The sequence below is a fragment of the Paramisgurnus dabryanus genome, chromosome 24, assembly GCF_030506205.2.
Source record: "Paramisgurnus dabryanus chromosome 24, PD_genome_1.1, whole genome shotgun sequence".
NCBI lineage: Eukaryota > Metazoa > Chordata > Actinopteri > Cypriniformes > Cobitidae > Paramisgurnus > Paramisgurnus dabryanus.
Window position 1 is genome coordinate 17,534,371 of NC_133360.1, and position 13,684 is coordinate 17,548,054.

The 13,684-nt window shown below is 42.8% G+C and overlaps 1 pseudogene; it reads right to left on the reverse strand.

Annotated features, from left to right (window-relative positions):
• Positions 1 to 778: 778 nt before the first annotated feature.
• LOC135720964 (uncharacterized) lies at positions 779 to 13,445 on the reverse strand (annotated as a pseudogene).
• Positions 13,446 to 13,684: the final 239 nt, after the last annotated feature.

Consider the following 13,684-nt stretch of genomic DNA (forward strand, 5'->3'; position numbering starts at 1 on the left):
AGAAGCGCGTGCAGAGGAGCCTAGCTGTGCATATGACGCGAACACGAGAAAAATAATGGGTTTAATAATACTTTTACTTCCTGACAGTTTCACTTGTTACGTGAGGATAGTAATGACTGACAGACGACGCCGAATTACATACAATATAATTTCCTAACTAAATCTGAGAGAATGCGAAAACATTCAAATATTTTTTACCTCGCTATACCCGATGGGCAGGGCAGAGATACATTTTGGTAGCCCGACAAGAATTCCCAATAGCCCCGGGACCTCGGGCTAGAGATTTTGCGAGCCCTGGATATATTATAACAACAGTTATAGCCAAGGAGGTGCACTGAGAACGCAGGGTGCTATATTTCCCCTTATGAAAAAGATTAACAAGGTATCCTACAGCTAAATATATATATCCAAAAAATAAATTAAAGAACATAATTTAAGCTTGTTAAATGCAAATTTACAGAGCCCCTGTCATTACAGAGCAGCCGAATCTGTATTTCTGTTTATCAGTTAGATTAAAGTTAAAGTAATTTTAAACTTTAAAACTGCATTTAAAGGCAGACAATGCCCATTCTGTAATTTAACTTTGCGTGCTCAGAATTTTTACACGTTCACTGTATGATTTAACGAAATACGAATAGCCTAGTATTATGGATGGAGAGGCATTTGCACTTCATTGCATATTTTGAAGGCCCAGCTGAAGTACCCACGGTTCGCCACTGCATAAATGTATATGCTATATTCATATAATGTTACTTTTTGCAGATCTGGATCGAGGGATTGTGGCTTTCCAGTTGATGATGTGGACTTAGGAGCTTTTCCTGAGTCAAGGCTGGCCTACACAGTTATGTGGGGATATAAAAATTCAGGAATATCTAGAATTTGCAGTGGAACATAATCAATTACAGAGGCCACAGAATTGGGAGGAAGCATTACATCTTTATTTTACAATGAAGGAAACAGCAGGTCTCTGAGCACGAGAATGTTTAAAGATGACACTAGAAACCACGGGGTACATCATGTTTAGAACTTAATGCCATGCATAAACTGAAAACTGTGACATTTCAAAAACTGTGAACACTGATACTGACTAGTACATTTGAGGTTAATTAAAAGCATCCGAAGCCTGGAGAATTCTGGATTCCGAAATCCATGTGAGATTTAAAACTACTGTATGTATCTGAAAGGGGTAACTTGAGGGTGTTTGCACATGTGTTTGCCATTGGAAAGGGTGAAGTGGCAAGAAAAACAATGCATGGTTGTGGTGTTATTCCAGCTGGTGGAAGTGATGCGAGACCAGTGGCGAACATCAGCAGATTCTCCAGTGACACTTCAGTCTGGTGTTCTACAAACACAAAAATTATTATTTCTCTTATAGATTTTTTCAAGTTAAGTAAAAACATCTGTTTGTTAAATTTCGAATAACACATCTTCACAGTCGAGGAGATAGTCTGACCAAAAGGAAAGGGTGTTGGATTCGTTTTGCCTCTGGTTACTACCTGCTGGGCTAAGTTCGTGTTTGAAGAGGTTTTCCAAATCGATGGCTGTTAGTTTCTTTTCATTGTGGCACAGGAAAGATGCTAAAACACGGGGATGCTGCTGAAATGCAGTCAGAAACTGCAGGGTGGCAAGTCCATCTTTAAATCTAGTAAAGCAGTCAGAGTATAGTCTGTTTTACATAGAGGCTTGTAGTTGTGACATTTATGCAATAAACGTAACTTTTTTGGTAAAAAATTGTTTGAACATTGAATTACAGCTATTTTTTACATCTTATAATAAACATTTGCCCAGGATGTAATGTTTATGTGACTTATTTTTTAATAATTTACCTTTTGATTACACTCTGGTTTCTGTCAATCACATACCACCTGAGATATTCTTCCACAACTTTATGTTTCTCCTCAACATTCTTCACCAGTCGAAAACACCCAGCAGTTTGGAGCAGAGAGCTGTTCTTTAAAATTAGATCTTGTAGTGACTCCAGAGAAGTTGCATTCTGAATCTGAGAAAACTGACAAGAGTAAGTTGGTATGTGGTAGACATGTTAACAAGTCATCCATTTTAAAAAATTCTCTCAAAATGAAAATAAAATATTTAGGATTTTATTGTAATAAATACAGCAATCCCTTAAACTTCTGAAATGTCTAGGGTCATCAATTAATTCAATTATATGAATTGAAACCTTCCAACTAATCACCGGTCTATTACCATACCTCTTGCAATGCTTTCACTATACCCTCATCTGTCACATCTTTAACAGTGGCGCTGAAAGAGGGCTGGTCTATAATGTGGTTTACCAGGTCTTTTGAGAGAAAATGGGGCCCTGGTCCTCCATGTACTATTGACACCGTGTACACAGACTGTAATTGTTACACAGATGGTATGTGTCAATAACAGGTAATGCTTTTAAAACAAATTTTTCAAAATAAATGCATACCAACTGAATTGTATACCACGTAGCGGCGATAAGGAGGTCCATCAAAAATGGGTCGATTCTGCAGGGAGCTCATCAGTAAAGTGAGAAGTTCCCTTCTTGATCCTCCTGTATCAAGTCCCTCTTCAAATGTGCCAGCATCATCCGAGAACTTCACAAACATATCATTGAATTCCGAGTATGATACCCGTTTAAATCCTCTGACTGCTCCATCCCACACATTGGATCTCATTATGTTGAATCTGCTGACACTCTTTCGATCAATGGCAAGAGCCAGATTCGAAATAATGTCAGGAGCTGTTAAACTGCTTTCACCCCTAAAGATATTAAGCACAATTTTTATCATTTTGTCACTTTTAATGAGTGAATCAGTATTTGTGTATATCTATGTATGTATGTACGTATATATGTGTGTGTGCGTGTATGTATATGTATATATATATATATATATATATATATATATATATATATATATATATATATATATACACACACTAGTGATGCAACAATACACTTAGTTCACGGTTCAATACATATTTCGGTTCTTGTTCACGGTTTACGGTTCGGTTTCGGTTCTGATGCCTTGGCCTATTAAAGTGTTTTTAATTATTCTATGCTTAGGTAACAGGAACATTGAGATGTTAAGAAGAAAAAAATACTGGTTTTAATTGCAGTCCTCTTTATTTTATGTAAATGAAAAAATCATCTTACATCTAGTGTATTGATACAATAATATAAGATATAATTAAATAAAGACACATAAAAATGATATCCTGTTCAAACTGGGGAACATGTGAATTCATTACATTACATAAATTGGCCATTTTATATACCTGACCTTAGTAAATTAAACATTGTAAATGAAGGCTATACCTTACTGCACTACTGTTAAGTCCAACATCATGCTGTCTGTGTAGAAACCAAAAATGCGTTCCTCAAACAACATTACTGGCGGGATTTATTTTAGCATCATGCGCATTCTCTTCTTGAGTTAAACTTTTTCAACTTGCGCAGAAGACGTGTTTGAGGCAAATAACGCGCGTTTGCATCAATAACAAGCCCAATTTGCGTCATTCGCATTGCCCCACGCGAATTTGCATCTTTACATTGATGTTGTATGTAATCTACACGCGCAAATAATTAATCCACACCTCAGATTTAAAAGTCAGTCGTTCTGCTGCTTTTTGTTGTCGTATTTCTGTTGGGTGTGTGTGCACGCAAATGAAATCTGACACCAGCATTGCAAGCAGAGTTCAAGCAGAGTTAACGCAGGTAGCGCACAGTGACTGGATATCAACTCGCTGTGGCGTTTATAAGAGTGCAGATCACGCGCATGCGCACATTAACAAAAGTGCAGGGAATATAAAACTGACAGATTTGGATGGATAAAACCGAAAAACCGCAATTCACCTGCGCGTATTGGACCGTGGGGGTCGAACCGAACGGTTCAATAATGTATTGAGAATTGTGGCATCCCTAACACACACACACACACACACACACACACACACACACACACACACACACACACACCACACACACACACACACACATCGTGTGCACAATTATTAGGCAAGTGGTTTTTTTGAGGATTACTTTTGTTATTGTACAGCTACAGTAATCTTGGTCAATTCAAAATGTAACAAACCCTCAAACCTGAACATTTAAGTAGTAAAAGTGAAATTTTGGCTTTCTTAAGAGAATATTTCTATGTACACCATTATTAGGCAACTATTAGTGTGAATAATTATTAGGCAACTAAATAAAAAACAAAGATTTTCCCATCTCACTTGTTTTTTTTCACCTGTTAAAGTCAGAATAATAAACTCTACATTTACAAATAAACATTTCTGAAAAAAAAAAAATATATATATATATATATTTAAAAAAAACTCTGTGACCAATATAGCCACCCTTCTTCACAAGCCTTCCATTCAGTTCCCTTTCAATACGGTTCACTTCGCATTGCGTCAGTTAGCTGACGCTATGGGGGGGAAACTCCTGTTTACTCCGTGACTGAAGCCTATTGGTTAACGTCTGTACAAAGTACAGACCAATGACGTTTGAACCCGCGCGCGGGAGGAACACGTCCCTATATAAGCGCGGTTCAATCGTCAGGAGCTCATATTATTTTCTCCTTCAGCGCGAACCTCTCGCTGCTCCGAAGAAAAAGAAGAAGCCTTACCTCGCCGTTGACAAAAGCCCTGCAGCGGAGTCCAGGCCTAGCGTCTTCCCCTGCCGTTTTCCGGCTGAGAACCGAAGATAGCAGAGTCCAGGTCTAGCGTCTTCCCCTGCCGCTTTCCGGCCGAGAACCGAAGATAGCCTTCGCTTGCCGTGGTACGAGCCCTGTGCAGCGGACACACGCCTGACGAGGTCTCCCCTGCGGCCGCCCGGTAAGATCAATATTTTTAATATAAAGCTATAAGCTAAAAGAGCAGGCGCTGTTGTAATAGCGTCCAGCACAGCGGCTCGGTGAGCCTCTCTGCTATGAATTTCCTCCGAGCGCGTTACCGGTCTGGCACCTCCCACGCCGGGACCGCGCTTATGCTTTGGTTGTCTTATCCATGTTTCGTGCTCCCCCTGCTGTTCCTCTCTCGCCGGGATGAACACACGGCGAGCCATGAGACTAGATGGATGCATAGACAAGCACACACGGACTAACCCCCCCTGTGTTCTGTCACACCGCAACTGTTGATGCTTACAGAGTCCCTTCGCTCCTCTCACATTCAGTGGCGAGATCTCTGGCACATATATTAATCCCCCGAGTGCATCGGGTGATACCGTCACGACGCATGGCTGTTCTGTCTGTGTTGCTGCTCCCCTCTGCCGTTCCTCTCTTGTTGAGATGAACAAGCGGGGAACCGTAGACCTGGATAGATGCATACGACAAGCAAACACGGGCGGTCTGCCCCTGTCTCTGTCATAGCACAGCCACTCGTGCTCCACGCTCGCGGAGTCCCTCGCTCCTTTCCCCACAGTGGTGAGGTCTCTTAACGGCTTAGCTAGCACGCGGTATTACGGCTCGCTGCCTCTAAATGCAGCTGTCCAGTGTTCAACGATTACAGAGCTTCATGCCCCTCCCCTCCTGGAGCGGCGCGATCTCATTCGTCTGCTCGATAGTGCGATTCGCCGCTATTGGACACCAAGAACACTCATTATAAGAGAGCTTCATGCCCCTCCCCTCCTGGAGCGGCACGATCTCATTCGTCTGCTCGATAAGGCGGACACGCCTCTATTGGAGCGCTAAAACACTTATTATAGAGCTTTACTGGCCTGAGCCGATCTCACTTCAGATAGCTCATTCTTTGTCTGCCTGGTAATTTCTCTCTGGTTTAGACGGAATCAGAGGCAGAACGAATTTGTTTATAATATACTGAGGCCCGAATACCTCCCTTTATTCAGTCCCGTCCTATATCAGTGCGCTGAATATTGGTACATTATACCCGGTTTTTCTGCCCTTTTAATAAACGGCAAAACCACGGGCATCACGGCAGACTTCCTCTCTGCGATGGGTTCAGTCTGACATTAAACCACCTAGACATACTACCCTGCTCCGTGAGCCGTTCGGTCACCGTCACTACTGAGGCTTGTGCACCTGAACGGCTGAGCTCTGGTCTCCGCAGCACAGCTGCATCAACAGAGAACGAAACTGTCTGGGAGAAAAGGGGTTATGTCGCGCCTCGGCTGGACTGCCCTGAAATGTTTTCTGTGTGCTGTTTATCCAAACATACTGTGTAATACTGTCGGCTATGCGACCTCACTATAGTGGCGAACGGTATTTAATTCCTCTAAAAAGAGTAATTTCCGTGCTTACTATACTGTGTTTTGACACCCACGGTTGTACGGTGTCTCTAAACACTTTATCGCCTTACTGACAAGCAATCAGTAATACGCACACACGGCCCGCTGTCCATAATTCTATCGACGCTAGCCGAAAAAACCCCGGTTTGGCCATATACTGTGTATTGACACCCCACGACTGTACGGTGTCTCTAACACCTTTCTGCCAAATTCGCTCGCAGCCCACCTCAGTTTCTCCACTACGATGCTGATGGCGCAAACGAGCACGGTCTTACGGCTGTTATTCTCTCTTCCTAGAGGAAGGACAGCCTCAGACTTTTGAATGGCTCCAAGCGTTTGAATCGCGCCCTCTCCGGACGGCCACTCAAGGCTTACAGCCAAGCGGTTTATGACGTTTTTCGGCCATATAGCTGATTTATATTAGCGGATCCGAAGACGCTCACACCTCCGCTCCAATACTCGGAGATATTAAGGGTAATATCAACCTCAAGTGAGCTTGCTACCCGCCACAATAAGTTTCAAAGCTTAAAGCGCGCGCACAGTCAGACGCGCGCGGCATCTCGTTTAAGACGGGCACACGTACCCCTCTAACGAGCCTCAGAAAGCTGAATATCGTGGCATTCTATTCATAAGTCCACTTCAGTTTGACTAAGCAAAGGTCCCGCCCCGAGCTGACGGCCGGGAAGCTTGCTTAAGTTACACACGGCTGCATGAAGTGCTGTCATTACGAGCTAGCCCAGCATTTGCTGTGGGTTGAACACGCTTTACGACGGCAATCAGCCTTCGGCGCGTGGAACGCCGTTTGTCTCATATAAATCACCTTGTACTGTGAATACGGTACAGTAATAGGATGATTTAGCACTGCAGCACTCTCGACCGTGTTATTGTGATAATGCGGTCGGGCAATCTACGGTGGTTTCATTATTTACCGAACCAGACTGAGATCTCGCCCCCTGAACAAGCTGACGAGTCATCTCCTTTATAAACTCATTGCATCGCTTTATAAGCTATGTTCAATCAGAGTGATACGCATCTCATGCTTAACTACCAATATTAACCCATTACGATGGGCGTGCGGAGATGGCATCCGTGGGACACGACCTACATTACGTGCCTTATGACACATTGACACAAGCTGCTAGGACCCCTTTCACGAGGCGTCCTTATGCAAAGTCTGATCCATTCTGTCTAGTGACATTTGAAAGTCAAAAACCCCCCGCGAATCGCCGGTGGAACACTTTTCTCCTCACTACAGAGGCACGGCGGCTCTCTCCCCTACCTATATCTATGTGGCCGTGATAACAGCGAACCACGCTTTTACGACCGACCATTCATTTAATTCACAAGCCTGTCATCTCTCAGATGCGGACGGCGGCGGTAACAGCGAACCATGCTTTTACGGCTGGCCATTCACTTTATTCATAAGCCTGTCATTTCTCAGATGCGGACGGTGCCCGAGGCACAGCGCTCTGGAACTGTCCAAGGTCCTGTATGACACATACGTCTGACGTACATCAGACGATCAGCTGTTCATCTGCGTCACAGATCACTCACTAGAGCACCTGTCAATACAGGCTATTTATGGATCGTTGACGTTATCACCTCCCGTGACAATTATGCTCACTTGTCTTAGAGCATGGGCATGGTCTTAGAGGTTTCTCATTTGACAATTGTGACACGGCCGGCTGGTCCCCGCCGTCCACGTTGTCAGTTTACAGCTTCGACATCCCTGCTTCGCGCACTACTGAGGTTTGTTGCATTAAAGGTGCGCCCATTAGCTCACCTGTATGCACGATATGGTTTTTAATTATATGCGTCCACCGTGCGCTTAGAGAAGCTCACATGTACACGCTATAACATTTTGGTATACAATAAGATGCGCTTGGGAAAGCTCACCTGTATACACAGCTGTGTTATGCTTTGTGACACATACATTGTTGTTCATCTGTGTACGTTCACGGTGCGTTGGGTGCCCACCGTTACGTTCATCAATCATATCTGTACACATTCACGGCGCGTTCTGTGCACTGATTTATCTATACGCATTCACGGTGCACTGAAGAGTTCACCCGTGTGCGCACAATTTATTATCAGAACACATGACGGCGCGCTCGAGAATCTTGCCGGCCTGTGCATTATAACACTCTGATTCATCTATATGCATTCACGATGTATTCAAGTGTTCACCTGTGCCCGTGCAATTTATAGTCAATACACATTTACGGCGCGCTTGGAAAGCTCACCGATCTGTGCACTATAATACTACCTATATGCATCCCGATGCGCTCGAGGGTGCACCTGGGTTCACACTATTGTGGTATCTGTATAATCCCACGCTACGAACCGTTCTGCCGCATATTATAGTCAGATCGGCCGTTCGTGAGCTGCGCAGATCACTCACTACGTATGTCTGTTGCTAACAGTGGTTATTTAGATGGATCGTTGAAACCATCGCACTGGCTCACGCCCCTCTATGAGCTATGTTCTATATAGAGCCCACTCTGTGCGAGTTTGGCTTCTTCATGAACTTGGTCTACAGGGGTATCTATATCTATATTTGATATCTGCTACGCGGCCGGCTGGTCTTCGCCGTCTACGTTGTCAGATTGTACAGCTTAGACGTCCCTGCCCTACGAGCGCAGGTTCTCTCGGCTCAATCATGCACGCTCATGCGTTTTATGTGTACACCACGGTGCGCTCAGCGAGCTCACCAAAGTGACTCTGAATTTACTTATCTCGCACAGCCGCGGCGCGCTCGGTACCTCGCCGTCTTGTGCTATGTTATGTGCCCCCGGTGCGTTTAAAACCCCACCGTGTGCGCGTCAACAATTTATATGGTGCTTACACATTTGCTTTTAAAGCTGTGAATATGCCGGGTATAGGGCCACACGCAGTGTCTCTCCGGTAAGGCACTTCAGTACGTTGTGTATGCACGGCGTGATGGGATTACGTTCCCCCATAGCGTCAGCTAACTGACGCAATGCGAAGTGAACCGTATTGAAAGGGAACGCTTAGGTTACTCACGTAACCCCGGTTCCCTGAAATAACGGGAACGAAGCATTGCGTCTCTTGCCGTGCTACAAACGTCTACGCAGCGAGTGTTATTCGGCTGCGCGCTTCAGTCGAATAATATGAGCTCCTGACGATTGAACCGCGCTTATATAGGGACGTGTTCCTCCCGCGCGCGGGTTCAAACGTCATTGGTCTGTACTTTGTACAGACGTTAACCAATAGGCTTCAGTCACGGAGTAAACAGGAGTTTCCCCCCCATAGCGTCAGCTAACTGACGCAATGCTTCGTTCCCGTTATTTCAGGGAACCGGGGTTACGTGAGTAACCTAAGCGTTTCTTGATCTGGTCTGAACCAAGATTTTGTGCAGCCACAGCCTCCCAGACACTGTTCAGGGAGGTGTACTGTTTACCTTCACTGTAAATGTCCTGCTTAAGAAGGGCTCAAAAGTTCTCAATAGGGTTTAAGTCAGGTGAAGAAGGGCCCATGTCATTAGTTTTTCATCTCTAAGGCCTTTACTGGCCAGCCATGCAGTGGAGTACTTTGATGTATATGTTGGAGCGTTGTCTTGCATAAAAAAGTCTTCTTGAAAGATGCTGACTTTTTCCTGTACCACTGCTTGAAGAAAGTGTCTTCTACACTACAGGCAGGCAGGCACAGACAGGTATTATTAAAGATGAGCTAGTTGGACCTTTTTGGGTTGAAAATAGAAATAAAAAACAACTCTCAGACCTACTGCCAATTTTTAGAAGACACTTTCTTCAAGCAGTGGTACAGGAAAAAGTCGGCATCTTTCAAGAAGACTTTTTTATGCAAGACAATGCTCCATCACATGCATCAAAGTACTCCACTGCATGGCTGGCCAGAAAAGGCCTTAAAGATGAAAAACTAATGACATGGCCCCTTCTTCACCTGACTTAAACCCTATTGAGACCTTTTCATCCCTTCTTAAGCAGGACATTTACAGTGAAGGTAAACAGCACACCTCTCTGAACAGTGTCTGGGAGGCTGTGGCTGCACAAAATCTTGGTTCAGACCAGATCAAGAAACTGACTGAATCCTTGAAAGGAAGGCTTGTGACTGTTATCGAAAAGAAGGGTGGCTATATTGGTCACTGAGTTTTTTTTTTTCAGAAATGTTTATTTGTAAATGTAGAGTTTGTTTATTATTTTCACTTTAACAGGTGAAAAAAAAGAAGTGAGATGGGAAAATCTTTGTTTTTCATTCAGTTGCCTAATAATTCTACACACTAATAGTTGCCTAATAATGATGTACATAGAAATATTCCCTTAAGAAAGCCAAAATTTCAATTTTACTACTTAAATGTTCAGGTTTGAGGGTTTGTTAACATTTTGAATTGACCAAGAGTACTGTAGTTGTACAATAACAAAAGTAATCCTCAAAAATACCACTTGCCTAATAATTGTGCCCACGGTGTATATCTTCTATCTGCAGCTTACTCTGGCTGTTCTGGGAGGTCAAAACTTTGTGCTGTGGTTACAAGCTCATCATCCTCTTGAGTAGTCGGAGGCGCATACACATCCACATATTCTCTACATAAAAAGAGAGCAAGCAAAAAAATGTACACATTTCATAATCAAAGTACAAAAATATTTTTTTTCACTAACCCGACAAACCTGTAACACAGATTCTCTCTGGCAGCATGGTCTGAAGTACTTGGACGCTCATCCTCGGAATCAGAAAGCATTATCTAAACAAAAAACAGGTTTCATTGCCAGCTGTAATTTTATATAGAACTGTTACAGTGTCATTTTCAAAAGACAGATACTATTATTTAATTGTGGCTAGCAGTTTCTATTACTAGTTCTGTTCTATGCAGTACCTTATTAAAAATCACAACAATCGAAGCACAAGAGTAGGATCCAGGGATCAGACACAACTCAAGACACACTACTAGGTTAAAACCAATTACCACTAACCTCTACTACACCTCTGTGTTGTGGAACCACAGCAAGACCACTAAACAGCACAAAAACAATAAAAAAATAAAATTAGGTAATCAGATGATGTTTAGCACAGATTTGACCCACAACAAATGAAGCATTTACAATATTAAGAAGACCTTACGTTTTGTTAACTGTTGTTTTTTCCGGTGTGCTTGAATGCTGAGGTGTTATTGGCTGAAGAAAAAAAACATGTTTTTATATATATATATATATATATATATATATATATATATATATATATATATATATATATATATATCACACACACACACACACACACCAATCTAAACAAATATAACTGCTATACCATACAATACTTTTTTAAGGAATTTGTTTTCATCTTTGCTTTCATCAACAGTGTTGGAAAGGACTTTTCAAGAAAAAGAATTGACTTAATAATCTTACCATTGTGTCAGCCAGGTTGGATTCATCCGTATGCCTTGTTCTTATGAAAACTTCTGTGTCTGTGTCAGAGTCTGAACTGAGAATTTGGTTTGCTGCACACATAAGAAACTGTGTTATGTTATTGGGCTTAAATATATTCAATAAATAAATTGTGATAAACTAACCTTCAAAGTCATTCTTTTTGCAAATAAACAAATTTATCCTCTGATATGGTTTTCCAATCTCAGATTTGTAATCTTTAAGTGTAAAGGGTCTCTGTGTCCCGGGAACATTAATAACTTTAGATAAATCTGGATAGAGAAGTATGTAGGGTCTTTCCTCCATGTCTTTGTTAAAGTCTTTGAATTTTTTTCTGCCATCCTAAGGAGATCGTTTGCAGTTATTTGTGGGTCTGTGAACAGGGGGAGTGTTTTCCCCCGTAGTGGTTTTAAGGCACCACTCTGAAGACACATTATACCAATATTAATCTGTAAGAATTCAAACAATTTCACTGTAAGAAATGTGCAATTCAAAATTCATAGCTAAACACCCACTTGTAAAGTATACTGTAACTGTCATGATTTCGGTTTTATTGGCTGCTTTGTCTTTGTTTCACTTGTGTTGTGTTTTTGTTTTGACAGCTCCACACGTGCACGCCTTCCACCTGGTGATCTCATTATCTCTGACTCCTCTCACCGGCGTCCCACACCTGATCCTTGTTATTGCCCAATCCGGTTTGATTTAAATTCCCCTCATTTCCTCTGTTCTTTGCAAGTTCGTCTTTGTGTGTTCCTGCCCGCTAGCTCTGCCTAGTTCTTGTCGTGTCTAGTTTTATACTTAGGATATTCACCGTGCTCTCTGCTGCCTTTGCCCTGTTAGATTCCCCGTCCTGCTGTCTGCCTCTCCCTATTGGTGTGGCACCTGTCAAGGCTTTGAGAACTCTCAGTCAGTGGACTCTCCTAGCGATATTCTACACCTTGCGCTGTCCAGCCGCAGTGCGCACTAGCGCGTAATTCTGCCGAAGACGCTGACAGCCGCAGTGCGCTCTAGCGCGTAATTCTGCTCATCGCTCTGACTGCCGCAGTGCGCTGTCCAGCGCGCTTACTGCTGAAGACTCTGACCGCTTCTCTCTCTCTCTGTGCCCCACCAGGATTCTCTCACTGTGCCCCGCCAGGATTCTCCCTCCGTGCCGCCAGGACTTCGTCCCTGTGTTTACTGTGTCATCTCTTCTCCTTTTCTGCACACACGGACACTGAGAGTTCTCCATTATACATATCTGATTCATCTAGTGTTATTCTTCTATACATTTTGCATCTGACTACATTGAGTGTTTTCTATTATACATATTCTGTGAATAAACCTCTGCGCTGGGATTCCGGTCTTGTGTCATTCCTAACAGTAACGTTACCTGAACTTTCTTCTGCTCATGTTTGCTTGATCCTCCTTTCTTGGAAATTGAAAAATTAGTTCTTTCTTTAGACTTCAGTTGTCGGTACTCCAAAAACTGATTTAAGGTGGGCGTTGGTGTTGTGCCCACGTCTGCTTTAACTACTGTATACAAGAGACAAAAATCAACGCTGTTTATACCTCAACGTTACTTGCTTCACCAATGATATGTATTTAAGCTGAGCTATCAGTCACACACTACTTACTAAGCTATATATTACAATATTTTGTGTTCTTTTAAATACAAAACAATAGCTAAGCTAACGCTAGTTTATAATAATACCTGCACCGTCCGATGACATGGGGGCACACGTTTTCTGTTGTGTCTCTTTGAAAACCTTAAGATTTTTTCCACATGAGCTGCAATAAGTTGGCAAAGTGTCAAATCTGAAGCCACAGTAAGGGCAATACATTCTCTTGTGCAGGCTGTCACAACGCGATACCAGACTGCTCGTACAGGCAACACGATCATAACATGGTCGGTTCCTCGCACGTGTAAAATGACGTCACTTCCTGTTGTCCTGACCATCCGCAGTGTTTTGATTGACAGACTTGTCGTCCAATCAGCAGTAACCAATCCACTCACACATTGTACCTACCTTTTCCGGTTGTTCTGATTTGGTGTTGTGATTTCTGACTTGTAAAT